The sequence below is a fragment of the Ambystoma mexicanum genome, chromosome 5p, assembly GCF_040938575.1.
Source record: "Ambystoma mexicanum isolate Mex_15411 chromosome 5p, UKY_AmexF1_1, whole genome shotgun sequence".
NCBI classification, from domain to species: Eukaryota; Metazoa; Chordata; class Amphibia; order Caudata; family Ambystomatidae; genus Ambystoma; species Ambystoma mexicanum.
In genome coordinates, this window is record NC_090930.1 from 123,389,468 (window position 1) to 123,402,802 (window position 13,335).

Sequence of the window (13,335 nt, forward strand, 5' to 3'; positions counted from 1 at the left end):
AGGGTGGACAGGATGCCATGGGTTTTAGAGATGAAATGAGAAAACAGGGACGTGTAGAGGGCCTGGGAGGGGACAGGTGAGGTAGAGACTGCAGCAGGATTGGCAAGCTCCTTGCAGATTTTAAAGAGTTCGGCCCAGTTGTTAGATGCCGCAGAGATGCTGGCTTGGATGTGGGCTCTCTTTTTAGTGCAGACAGAGAGCCAGTATTGCCTTTGGAGCAGGCGGTAGGCCAGTTTGTCAGAGGATGCGCAATACACTAGCCATTTCCTCTCAGCCACCCTGCACTTGCGTTTAGGGGTGATGAGGTCAGAGTCATACCAGGAGTTGCACTTGGCTTTGGGCTTCAAGCAGATCCTCATGACAGGGGCAAGAACATCAGAGATAGAAGAGTGGAGCATGGAAAGGGCTGTGTCATGATGTGAGTCAGTCAGAGGAGGAGGGGGAGGAGAGTGAGAGAAAGTGGCAGCGAAAGCCTCAACTGACACACACTTAATGGGTTGGATGACCAAGAAGGTAGGTGGCATTGCTGGAGTTGGCTTGGCCTGAGGGGTAGAGAGGGAGAGTTGGGAGGAAAGGAGAAAATGATCACTCCAGGAGAGAGGAGTGATGAGGGGGATTTGAGAGGAGGAGGTCTGAGGAGATCAGAACATCCAGATGGTGCCCTGCAGAGTGAGTCGAGCCAGAGAGGAGAATAGAAAGAGAGAGAGAGAGTCATAGAGGTCGCGAAAAAGTCCCGAGGAGGGACAGGAAGCATCCAGGTGGATGTTAAAGTCTCCAAGAAGGAGGAGTTGAGGGTTCGAGGCAAGGAGGGAGGGGGAGAGGTCCGACCCACTCGGAGGGGAAGGTGGTGATCTGACCAGGTGGCTGATAGACCGTAGCCATGGTAGGAGAGTGGCCAGGAGAGAGCACTCGAAAGTGGAGTAGGCCTGCATAGGAATGACAGAGGCAGGAATCCACTCTGGGAAGATCAAGGCTACACCAGCTCCAGAACGGTTGGATCTGGGACAGCATAGGATTTTGTAGCCATCAGGTAGGAGAGTGTCAAAGCTCATGGCAGAGCTGGCCGTGAACCATGTCTCGGTGAGACTGAGTACATCGAGATCAAGTTCTTCCAGGAGGTGGCAGATGTCAGAGAAGTGTTTGACATCTGAGCGAGAGTTGAGAGGAGAGTGGCAATATGGAGAAGGTGGCCAACCTTGAAAGACTTCCGGTAAGGCATACAAATCTGAGGAACGCCCTGCAGAGGTGTAGAAGGAGCCCAAAGGGGGGCATAAGAGGAAGGAGTAGAGGGCAAGGTAGACAATGAGGAGGCAGAGGGGGGAGGCAAGGAAGCCGAAGAAGGGAGAGAAGGGACAGCAGGAGAAGAAAGGAAATTGATAAGGCGCAGGAAGCGTATATCAAAGTGGAGAAGGTTGGCCTGAGGGCCTCGGTCCAAGACACTGCCATTCAGGTAAACATTAATGATGACCTTAGAGGAGTGGAAGGGGGCCAGGAGGGCCTCCCACCGGGTGCCACCATTAATGGGAGAAGAAAAGAAAGGAGAAAGCACAGAGACCATATCAATAGTCCATAGGTCTGGCGAGGGAATGACAAAGAGGATGTCGGTGAGGGTTTGCCTGTAGGAGGCACTGCTATAGGTATCAGCGATAGGGAGGCCTGGGTTGGAGACGAGGATATCCTTTTTGAACTTCTTCCTACCAGAATTAGTGAGGAGAGCAGGATATTCGATAGAGAAGCAATTTGAAAAGATAGGAGAAACAGAGAGCAGCATAGAATAGGTGGGGGAAGAGGAGAGAGGAAGAGGGGTGGAGGGGAAAGGTGGGGGGGGACACTAGGGGAGGACCCAAGGAGTGGTGCAAGCAGACGAGACAGAAAGGGACAAGACAATAGTGGATGATTGATTAAGTAGACAAGAGCTCAGGTGGAATAACAAGGCAGTCCGGTAAGAAAATCAGGTTGCCAGGGCATCACGAACAGAGCAGTCATTAAAAAGAGAACCTAGAGGAGGGTGGAGCACAGCAGAACACAGAACAATATACAAAAGAACAAAGCAGTTGGCAAATCTAAACCTAGAAGAATGAAGAATGCAGCAGAACACAAAGCAATACAATGCAAAACAGGGCAGTCAATGCGGAAGAGCAAAAGGGGCGCGTGGGTGCAGGAGGCTGGAGAAGGGTGACACGCAGCACACATGATATGGAGTTGCGAGGGATGACGCGGTCAGGGATGCGCGATGCGAGTGAACCACACGCTGCAGCGCGAGAATACAACTTTAACAAATGCACAACTCACTGTGCCACTGATCACCTGTCCTCACCTCAGCACCGGATACATTGATTTTGGTGTTTCCTGATGATGGTGGGGATGGCCTACGGGGACATAGGGAGAAAACACATGTCGGTGCATGCTTTCCTGCTATCTGAGCAGGGGTTCGGGCCCTGGGTCCTCCTGGTCTGAACAGGTCCAAACCGGAGTAGCCCTTGTCTTCGTCTGCCCTTCGCTTCGGACAGCCGGGCGAGAGACACCCTTGATCTAAGAGTTAAGAGCAGAAAGGAAGAAGCAGAGCAAAGAAGGTGGATGGGGCTTAGGCCAGGTGAGGCTGGAGGGCTCCTTAGGTAGGGAAAAGAGCGGCAACCAGGAAGGCAACAGGTGGGCAGGGCTCAGGCCAGGTAACCTAGATCCACTTGCACCTGCTCCCCATCTATAGGTGTTCTTCTGTGATTTACCCACCCATTTACTGTCCATGGCCATGGTCATCCCTATGGACATTCCCACGCAGTTCCTGCACCTCCCCAGGAGAACTCTTTCAGCTTTTTTCAAGCCTTGGCATCAAACTCTGAAGTGGAAGTGCTTGCCAGGTTTTTTTTTAAAGCACTCTTCTGAGACTTACTGACTTAAATGGAGGTGAAAACCCTGCTACTGGTGTAATAAAAACATGTCTAATCAGGTCTGCCTTCAGCCACTCGATTTATAGGCACTCTGCCTGACCTTCATTAAAGTCATGTTAGAAATAAGCATTGACAAAGCCAACAGTTCTGGCTTGTGTTTAAGTGTTAGGAATTTGCTAAGCAGTACCATTAGAGACCCACATACTCACACCATTGTGCACCTGCTACCATCAATGGTGAGCCAATACCACTATGGCTGTGCCTGGCAAGTGCCTTTCCCATGCCTACACAAAAGCCCAAACTGTTGGCATTGCCAATACTTGTTTCTGCCTGGCTGTACCCTATTTACGAAATAAAGTTTGCATTGGTGCATGTGCAATTAGCACCTGGATAAAAATTGCCCTAGTGTGACGAACTGGTTCTTTTCATATATGTATACTTATGCAAACATTGCCCTGATGCAAAAATGCTTTGAAATCATATGCTTTTTGCACTTTGTCAATTTTTGATTTAGTGTTAATATCACATGCACCAATGCAAACTTTCTGTAATATGCCTCCCTATGTTTTCATAGCACCTGGACAAGGCCTGCCCTAGTGTGTGTACTGAATAGTATTATCACTAGTGCAAAGGTTGCCATGGTGGACAATTGCTTTCATGTAATTTGTGTTTCATTAGCCTGAGCCGGGACACCCTGATTTTAAAGAGCAGTCCCTAAGCAGTGATCTCTAAAGTACTTTGAGTGCACCAAAAAAGAACAACAGGCTTGCTGATCAAAGGTCCTCTCATCCTGCTTTGATGATTCTAAGTGATCCGACCTCGGCTGATTTTGCTGCGGCCGGAAAGTTTGCCCCTTTCTCATGCGATCACACTTACATATTACGTGGGCTGCAGGGGTGTCCCCCGCAACCCCCGCTCACTGTATCACACAGTATAGTGAGCGGGGTGTTGCGGGGGACACCCCCGGAGCCCCCACAGTCTTTTTTTCGGTCGTATTGCATGGTCGGACCTTTTTTTCAGTCCGATCGTACAGTACCGCTGTGATACCCAGCATTGAGGGAACCACCCAGCGTTCACTCCAATACCCACCAAGCAGTACCGAGGAAATCTAGACTTAATATTATGTAATAATAATAATAATCATTTGTTTTTAATATAATAATATTGTTTTATATAGCGCTTTAATCTAAAGCGCTTTACATAGGACTCATCACCTAAGAGGACATTGTTCCTTCTCATTCCTACAGTCAGTCTTTAGCGGGTGCAACAGCTACTGTATGGCAACTTGGCACCCAGCCGGTCCGACCCACACCTTTAACCTTGAGCCGTAAGAGTTAGCACATCCACTCACGTAGTATTTCTTTAAATGTATCTATTACAAAAGTGTTTAGTGGGCCCGTAGAACTGTTTTATCCTGTTTTGGGTGATTTTTACTATAAATGTATATTAATAATAATAATAATAATAATAATAATAATAATAATATTAACTCTCTAGCTAACACATTCTTATGTTTTTGGAATACCCTTTATTTTGCAATCTGTGGTTTTGTCCACTACAGTTACATCCAGCACCTTTTGTTTGACTCTTGTTGGTGGTACGATCCACATACATCTATACGTATGTGCATGTGATGGGGCCACTGGGTGCTGGAGTGGGTAGTGCTGGGTTGGGGAGAGCGAGGGAGGAATGGGCGGGGGTCACAATTAAACAAATAATTGTACGAGCAACAAGAGTCAAACAAAAGGTGGGAGAGTTAACTGTAGTCGATGAATCCACATAGAACCCCTTTCTATATGGATATTTTATTTGTATAAGCTGGACTGTTGTGAATTGTGTCCCTCGTCCCTTCTTGTTGGGTAAGCCTGGTATTTGGCCAAGCTACCAAATGCAAGTGGTAAGTCACAGATCCTGCGGCTGACTCATCGTTGGGAATAGAAGGATTTCTGAAATTATTGATAACATTCAATCTTGGCGATCTTCTGAAAGGCAATCAAGCTACTAGCACTGGGTGGATTAATCTTTTCTTGGAAATCCAATCTCTGGTTTCATTTTTTAACCCAATCCCTGTGGGTATCCGCCCCGGCACTTGCATCCAATGCATTGTGTTTGGAATATAAATCCTGCATGGCTGCTCTGCAGATCATCTCCAAGGGGACATGTTACTGAAAAGCAAATACGTTTTTTTGTGATGGAGCCTCCTGTTCCCAGATTGTAATGCTCTTTGGAGAATGGATCTTAACCTTACAGATTATCTTCCAGAAAGCAGACTACCACTCATCAATCCATGGCAGTCTTAGGTGCCCTCTCATACACGTGGCATCCTCAATGCCTACACCTGCGGATGCCCACCCACAAGGGAAGGGAACAGTGTCATGATCTCTGCTTCCAAAAGGTCAGGGTTTTCCCAACTCCCTTGGAAGCAGATCCATAACCCAGGTTCCGAGTGCCAACCAGTCCCAATTGGGACCTTTTGGACCCAGTCCTGGCGCCAGTGGCACCAGGCTCATAAATATGCCCAGTCCCAGCGCTGGAAGCGCCGGGCTCATAATGCTTGGGTGGATTTACCTGCAGCAGACCATGCTGCTTACTTGCCTGCCAGTTGAGTCTCTGATCCTCTTCTGTTTGGAACTACTTTTCCTGTTGGGTGGGGCAGGAGCCACTCCCTAGATTCAGAACACTGGAATTCTTCTGGAAAGCAGGAACTCTTTTCTTAGGCGTGGCTGTGGAAGGAGACACCTAAGCACTACAGGAGGCTATTTAAACCACACCCGATGGATGAATCTTGCTTTGCGTTATTCTGCATCCTCAGCAGCAGAACGCTCATCGTGTCTTCTGCATCTGATCCTGGGCCTAAGGAAAAAGGCTTACCATTCTGAATCCAGTCTTCAGCAACACCTATAAAGACAAGAAAGAACAGGTTAGCATTACGGTCTTCAGTGACAGCTCTTCACTTACCTGGTCCATCGGCTGTCACCAACGCCTCGCGCTGCATTCCGGCATCTGAAAGACAAAGGCTTACCTACTCTTCGTGCGCTCCGGAGGTCTTCACACTGCATTCCGGCATCTGAAAGACAAAAGCTTACCAACTCTTCGCACGCTCCGGAGGCCTTCGGCGCTGCATCCCGCATCTGAAAGACAAAACAAGGTGCGTTTAAAGACATTGGGGAACTTTAATACTCACGTGCCATTACTCCTTTCCACATCTAACCCAGTGGCTATTCCGGCACCCTGCAGCCGCCCCGAACTTGTACCTGCAAAATAAAAAGACAGTTAGAGCGCATCGTGAAGCAGGCAACAAGCGCTTGCTTACGTGCTTCCAGGCGCTTCTATTCATCACACGGGCTCCATCTTCAACTCACTTCAGCCCGCCATCCGCCATCGCCGGAACCCTGCAAAACAAGAGACATCATTACTAAAGACTTTAAAGACATTAGAATTACTCGAAACTTACCGTTCGTGCAGTAAACGACGGACAGCAGTCCTCTGAAGTCAAGAGGCCTGCTCCCCTTATCCAGTGAAGAAACTGGTTACAGCACCCTGCCTCGAGGCAGATGGAGAGCACGGCGTTCACTTACCTAAGACATCTTACCCTTCGAGCCAGACATACAGTGCACAGAGGTCCAGCCCAAAGAGCCAGCCGTGTGTTACACATCACCTTTGAAGATACGGTATACGCCCAGTCAAGACCGGTGCCTCTACGGGAATCAGGTGAGCGTTACAGAACGCAAAGCCTACCACAAAACTCCCGTCCAGGCGCTATGGAAACCTCGGATACCGACCAGCTAGCCCAGTTACTTGGGGAACTAAGGGCAGAAGGGCATGCAGCCCGTCAGGAAACGAACGCTCTAAGAAGGGAACTGATTATTTCCAAGGAGCGAACAGATGATCTCGCTAGACAATTGCTACAGTCACAAGCCGGACAGACCCCGTTACCCGCATCTGGGGGAAATCTTCCTTCTACATCCTCTATGAATCCAGTGCAGATCAACCTACCTGGGAATGTACCTCTGGCTCCGCCCGAACGATTTTCTGGTGACCCAAAGAGGTTTGCAGTATTTATCAATCAGTGCCGGTTGCATTTCTTATGCCGGCCAGCAGCCTTTCCAACTGATCAAGCTAAAGTAGCTTTCGTGCTTTCGTACCTTAGTGGCAATGCGGCAGACTGGTCGATCCCTCTAGTAAATCAAGATGATCCGGTCCTCCATGATTTTCAAGCTTTTCAGCTCAGTATGGAAAAACTGTTCGCAAGACATTCACAGGGGCAGGCCTTGGACAATGAGCTTCTTTCGTTGCGACAAGGTAATCAAGACCTTTTGGCTTATATTGCGTCTTTCAACAGACTGATAGTGGAAACTCACTGGCCTGAGGACAAAAGGATTACGCTGTTTTATAGAGGTCTACGCGGAGAGCTCAAAGATGTGTTAGCCCAAGTAGTGAATCCCCCACAAGATTGTTCGGACTATATAGACTTAGTCGTTCAAATAGATCACAGACTGCAGAACAGGAAGGCTGATCGTTCCAAGTTTGATGCTCGAGTATTTTCCAAACCGCCAACTCCTTCCATAGGAGTAGACTCCGGGGAACCCATGCAAAAAGGGGGTCTGAAAGGTCCTCTAACACAAAAGGAGCGGGAAAGGAGAAAACAGTTGCAATTATGCCTCTATTGCGGAAACTCAGGGCACTTTCTTCGAGACTGTCCGGTGAAACCTGCCAAGAAGGCAGTAGGAGCTGCAGTTACCAAAGTTACAAACTCTGAGCAGGGAAACAACCTCGCCCGACAAGAATAGAGGTCCTCTTGCCGAGCGTGAAAACCAGTTCCGTGACCTCGCATTTCGTGATACCTATGGTCCTCATTAGCCCTGATAATCCGGATCGATTACATGCAATTGAAGCTTACGTCGACAGCGGTGCCATCGGCAATTATGTGGATCATGAAATGGTTTTGAGGATGAATCTAACTCTTTGTCCCAAGGCTGTAAAGGACGTCATTACTACGGTGGATGGTACGGAGATAGCCTCCGGGCCAGTAACGCATACCACTCAAGAAGTGACGCTAGTAAGTCAAGATGGACACCATGAGAAGATCGTGTTCGATGTGATCAAGGCCCCTCCGTTTCAGATTATTCTAGGAATACCTTGGTTAGAGAAACACAATCCTCTGATCGATTGGCGAGCAAGAACGGTCCAGTTTCCAGAATGTGTCTCTACTTGTCACCCTCCACCTGGTGTTGCACTGGCAGCAATTTCTTCAGAGACTCCCCAGTTACCTCCCGAATACCTAGAATACCAAGATGTTTTCCGGAAGGATCAGGCTAACTCTCTACCTCCTCATAGGTCTTATGACTGCCAGATTGACCTGATACCTGGATCTACTCCTCCTTGTAGTAGAATTTATGCCCTCACCGAGCCTGAGAACCTTCACCTTCGACAATACCTGGATCAATACCTGGCAAATGGGTTTATCCGTCCTTCCAAGTCCCCTGCTTCTTCAGCTTTGTTCTTCGTTCCAAAAAAGGAAGGAGACCTTAGAACTTGTATAGATTATCGCTCCCTGAACCAGATCACCGTTAAGAATAGATATCCGTTACCTTTGATCCCTGAACTCCTGGACCAAGTCAGAAAAGCATGCATATATACAAAGCTGGATCTTAGAGGAGCTTACCACTTGGTACGAGTAAAAGAGGGCGATGAATGGAAGACGGCCTTCCGCACCAAGTATGGGCTATTTGAATATCAGGTCATGCCCTTCGGACTTTGTAATGCCCCGGCCGCCTTTCAATATTTTATGAACGATGTCCTCAGAGAGCTCATAGATGTGTGTGTTGTTGTTTACGTTGACGACATCCTCGTTTATTCTTCATCGGAATCTGAACATCGGAAACACGTGAAAATGGTCCTCGAAAGATTGCGTCAACACAAACTTTTCGCTAAGTTGGAAAAATGTGTTTTCAACGTGACTGAAGTTGAATTCTTGGGATTCATATTATCACCTGGCGGAGTGCGTATGGATTCAAAGAAGGTCGATGCAGTTCTCAAATGGCCATCACCATCCTCCGTAAAAGGTGTGCAAAGCATGTTAGGCTTCGCTAACTTTTACCGCAGGTTTATCCCCGAATTCTCTCGAATAGTCCAGCCCATCACTGCCTTGTTAAAGAAAAACAAACGTTTTGAATGGTCTACCGAGGCGGAACAAGCTTTCCAGGATTTGAAGACTAAATTCATCTCTGCACCAATCTTAAAACACCCTCGCCCCGAACTCCCCTACATCGTGGAAACTGATGCTTCAAGCCTTGCCATGGGGGCAGTTCTATCACAAAGGACCCGGTAACCAATCAGTTGCATCCCGTGGCATTTTGGTCCCGCAAATTCTCGCCTCCTGAAATCAATTACACGATTACTGACAAGGAACTTCTGGCTATCAAGTCTGCCTTTAAGGCTTGGCGGCATTATCTGCTGGGGGCCCGACACACCGTTACTGTGATTACGGATCACCGAAACCTGCAATATTTGAAAACCGCAAAAGCCCAATCCTCTAGACAACTCCGTTGGGCATTATTCTTTGCCGAGTTTGACTTCATAATTACCTATCGACCTGGTACAAAAAACGGTAAAGCTGATGCCCTTTCTCGGATGGGAGTGGAAGAACACTTGATCAACCCTAAACCTGTACCAATCATTCCCGAACAAAGAATTCTGGGTGTAATCGCCACAGAATCCATAGAGGAAGTTAAGGATAAAGCCAGGCAACTTGTAACTCCAGCAGACATACAGAATTGGTATCTGCAGGGAAAGGACTTTGCAGTAAAGGACAACTTATTGTATTTCCAAGAACGATTATACCTACCCAGCACAGATTTACAGAAAAAAGTAATCTCTTGTTATTACGATTCTTTAATGGAAGGACATCCCGGTATAGCCAAGACCTCAGAAAAGATCAAGCGCTACTTCTGGTGGCCGTCTTGGAAACAAGATATCAGAGACTTTATAATGTCCTGTGGAGTATGCGCCCAAAACAAGAGTCAAAAGGAAAGACCAGCAGGCCTCTTACGCCCTATTGACATCCCACCTCGCCCTTGGCATACGCTTTCTATGGACTTCATCACCGATCTACCTCCATGCTCCGGATACAATACGATTCTAGTAATCGTGGACTTATTCTCCAAGATGGCGCATTTCATTCCGCTCAAAGGCTTGCCAACAGCAGCAACTCTGGCCCGAGAATTTCTCGAAAACATCGTCCGACTGCACGGTTTTCCTTCGGTTCTAATTTCGGATCGAGGTAGTCAATTTATTTCTCATTTTTGGCAAGTTGCTGTCGGTCGGCTCAAATTGATGTGAGACTATCGACCAGTCACCACCCTCAGACCGACGGACAAACCGAGAGGACCAATCAAACTCTGGAACAGTATTTACGCTGCATGCTGCAACAAACTGAAAAAACTTGGAAAGACATCCTTTGGATAGCCGAATATGCCTACAATAACTCTGTCCATTCGGGAACTGGGAAAACCCCGTTTTTTCTTTTGTACGGCAGTCACCCTCGAACCTCGAAGTTGGATCCCCTCCAAGATCTTGAAACACCAGCAGTAGACTACCTGCATTCTACAATCACCCAAGCCTTTAAGGAAGCTGTTTCTCACCTTCAAAGGGCTAAAGAACAATACAAGAAAGGAGCAGATCAACATCGGAAGGAAGCCCCTCAATATCAAGTAGGGGATCAAGTCTGGTTATCCACCAAATATCTACCTCTAAAAGGGCCACGCACATTCAACCCAAGATACCTTGGTCCCTATTCCATCACTACCATAGTAAACCCAGTAGCGGTCAAGTTGGACTTGCCCCCGCACATGAAGATACATCCGGTCTTCCACGTCTCTCTATTAAAACCCGTGCAACCTCAAAACCGACTAACCAAATCTCCAAAACCTATCCTAGTTGATGGAGAACTCGAGTTTGAAGTCAAAAGCATTCTGGACTCCAAGATCTCCAAATCTAAACTATTCTACCTAATTGACTGGAAAGGCTACGGCCCCCAAGAGAGATCCTGGGAACCTGCTGAATATGTCCACGCTCCTCGCCTAATCAAAAGATTTCACTGAACATTTCCTGACAAGCCAAAACCCCCGGAGAAGCCCGGTTTGGGAGGGGCCTTGAGGGGGGGTACTGTCATGATCTCTGCTTCCAAAAGGTCAGGGTTTTCCCAACTCCCTTGGAAGCAGATCCATAACCCAGGTTCCGAGTGCCAACCAGTCCCAATTGGGACCTTTTGGACCCAGTCCTGGCGCCAGTGGCACCAGGCTCATAAATATGCCCAGTCCCAGCGCTGGAAGCGCCGGGCTCATAATGCTTGGGTGGACTTACCTGCAGCAGACCATGCTGCTTACTTGCCTGCCAGTTGAGTCTCTGATCCTCTTCTGTTTGGAACTACTTTTCCTGTTGGGTGGGGCAGGAGCCACTCCCTAGATTCAGAACACTGGAACTCTTCTGGAAAGCAGGAACTCTTTTCTTAGGCGTGGCTGTGGAAGGAGACACATAAGCACTACAGGAGGCTATTTAAACCACACCCGATGGATGAATCTTGCTTTGCGTTATTCTGCATCCTCAGCAGCAGAACGCTCATCGTGTCTTCTGCATCTGATCCTGGGCCTAAGGAAAAAGGCTTACCATTCTGAATCCAGTCTTCAGCAACACCTATAAAGACAATAAAGAACAGGTTAGCATTACGGTCTTCAGTGACAGCTCTTCACTTACCTGGTCCATCGGCTGTCACCAACGCCTCGCGCTGCATTCCGGCATCTGAAAGACAAAGGCTTACCTACTCTTCGTGCGCTCCGGAGGTCTTCACACTGCATTCCGGCATCTGAAAGACAAAAGCTTACCAACTCTTCGCACGCTCCGGAGGCCTTCGGCGCTGCATCCCGCATCTGAAAGACAAAACAAGGTGCGTTTAAAGACATTGGGGAACTTTAATACTCACGTGCCATTACTCCTTTCCACATCTAACCCAGTGGGTATTCCAGCACCCTGCAGCCGCCCCGAACTTGTACCTGCAAAATAAAAAGACAGTTAGAGCGCATCGTGAAGCAGGCAACAAGCGCTTACTTACGTGCTTCCAGGCGCTTCTATTCATCACACGGGCTCCATCTTCAACTCACTTCAGCCCGCCATCCGCCATCGCCGGAACCCTGCAAAACAAGAGACATCATTACTAAAGACTTTAAAGACATTAGAATTACTCGAAACTTACCGTTCGTGCAGTAAACGACGGACAGCAGTCCTCTGAAGTCAAGAGGCCTGCTCCCCTTATCCAGTGAAGAAACTGGTTACAGCACCCTGCCTCGAGGCAGATGGAGAGCACGGCGTTCACTTACCTAAGACATCTTCCCTTCGAGCCAGACATACAGTGCACAGAGGTCCAGCCCAAAGAGCCAGCCGTGTGTTACACATCACCTTTGAAGATACGGTATACGCCCAGTCAAGACCGGTGCCTCTACGGGAATCAGGTGAGCGTTACAAACAGCCGTAGAAAGAGATACAGAAGGTACAGGCGCCAGAAAAGAACAACAGCAAAGGGACAGAGGCGACGCAACCTCCCCAGTCTCCAGGAGAAGTCATTTCCATCTAAAGTAGCATCCCAAAGAGAAGGCAACAAGCTGCAAAACATCTGCTTCGCCAAAGAGACTCAGCCGGGGCTGGTGGCCTGCACAAAGCTCCCAGGGCAACACCTGTGTACATCAGTCACACCATGTTTATGCTTGTTCATGTTTATGTTTTCTGCTTATAACGCACAGTAGCCCGCAAGCATCAGGGCGCACATGTACCACAGAACAAGGAACTAACAACACTGAGGAAACACATATAACCGATGGGGCTGGAGAAGAGTGAGAGTACTATGCAGGGGATAGGCACTGTAGAAGAAGCAGGATTACCTATTTGAATAAAAGCGTCTTGAGCCTTTTACAGAAGATTTGAAGGCTCTTCTCTGTACGCATCTCAACTCAGAGGTCATTCCAAGCAGGGGTAGCTATTAGCGGAAAGGACCGACCTCTGCACCGGCTTCATTTAATCCTTGGAACGATAGGTGTTATTTGATCTTGTTGACCTCCCCTGCAATTGGGGGTGGGAGGGGTGAGCCAGTTTTTCAGGTAGTTTGGGGCAAGCCCATGAAGGCATTTATGTATTAGGGTCAGAATCTTAAAAGTAATCCTAGAGGTAACAGGGGGCCAGTGATGTTGCCTCCTGGCTGAGGTTATGTGTTCCCTTTTAGACACACCTTTAATAACACGGACTGTGTCGCTTTGAAAGACTTGGAGCTTCTGAGTACAATTGTTACTGGCTCTCCCAAGAAGAGGATTACAGTAGTCAATACGGGGCATTCCTATGGCTCTGACCAGGGTCTCGCAGTTCTTGCTAGTAACATATGGTTAACGAACCTGAGAAGCCT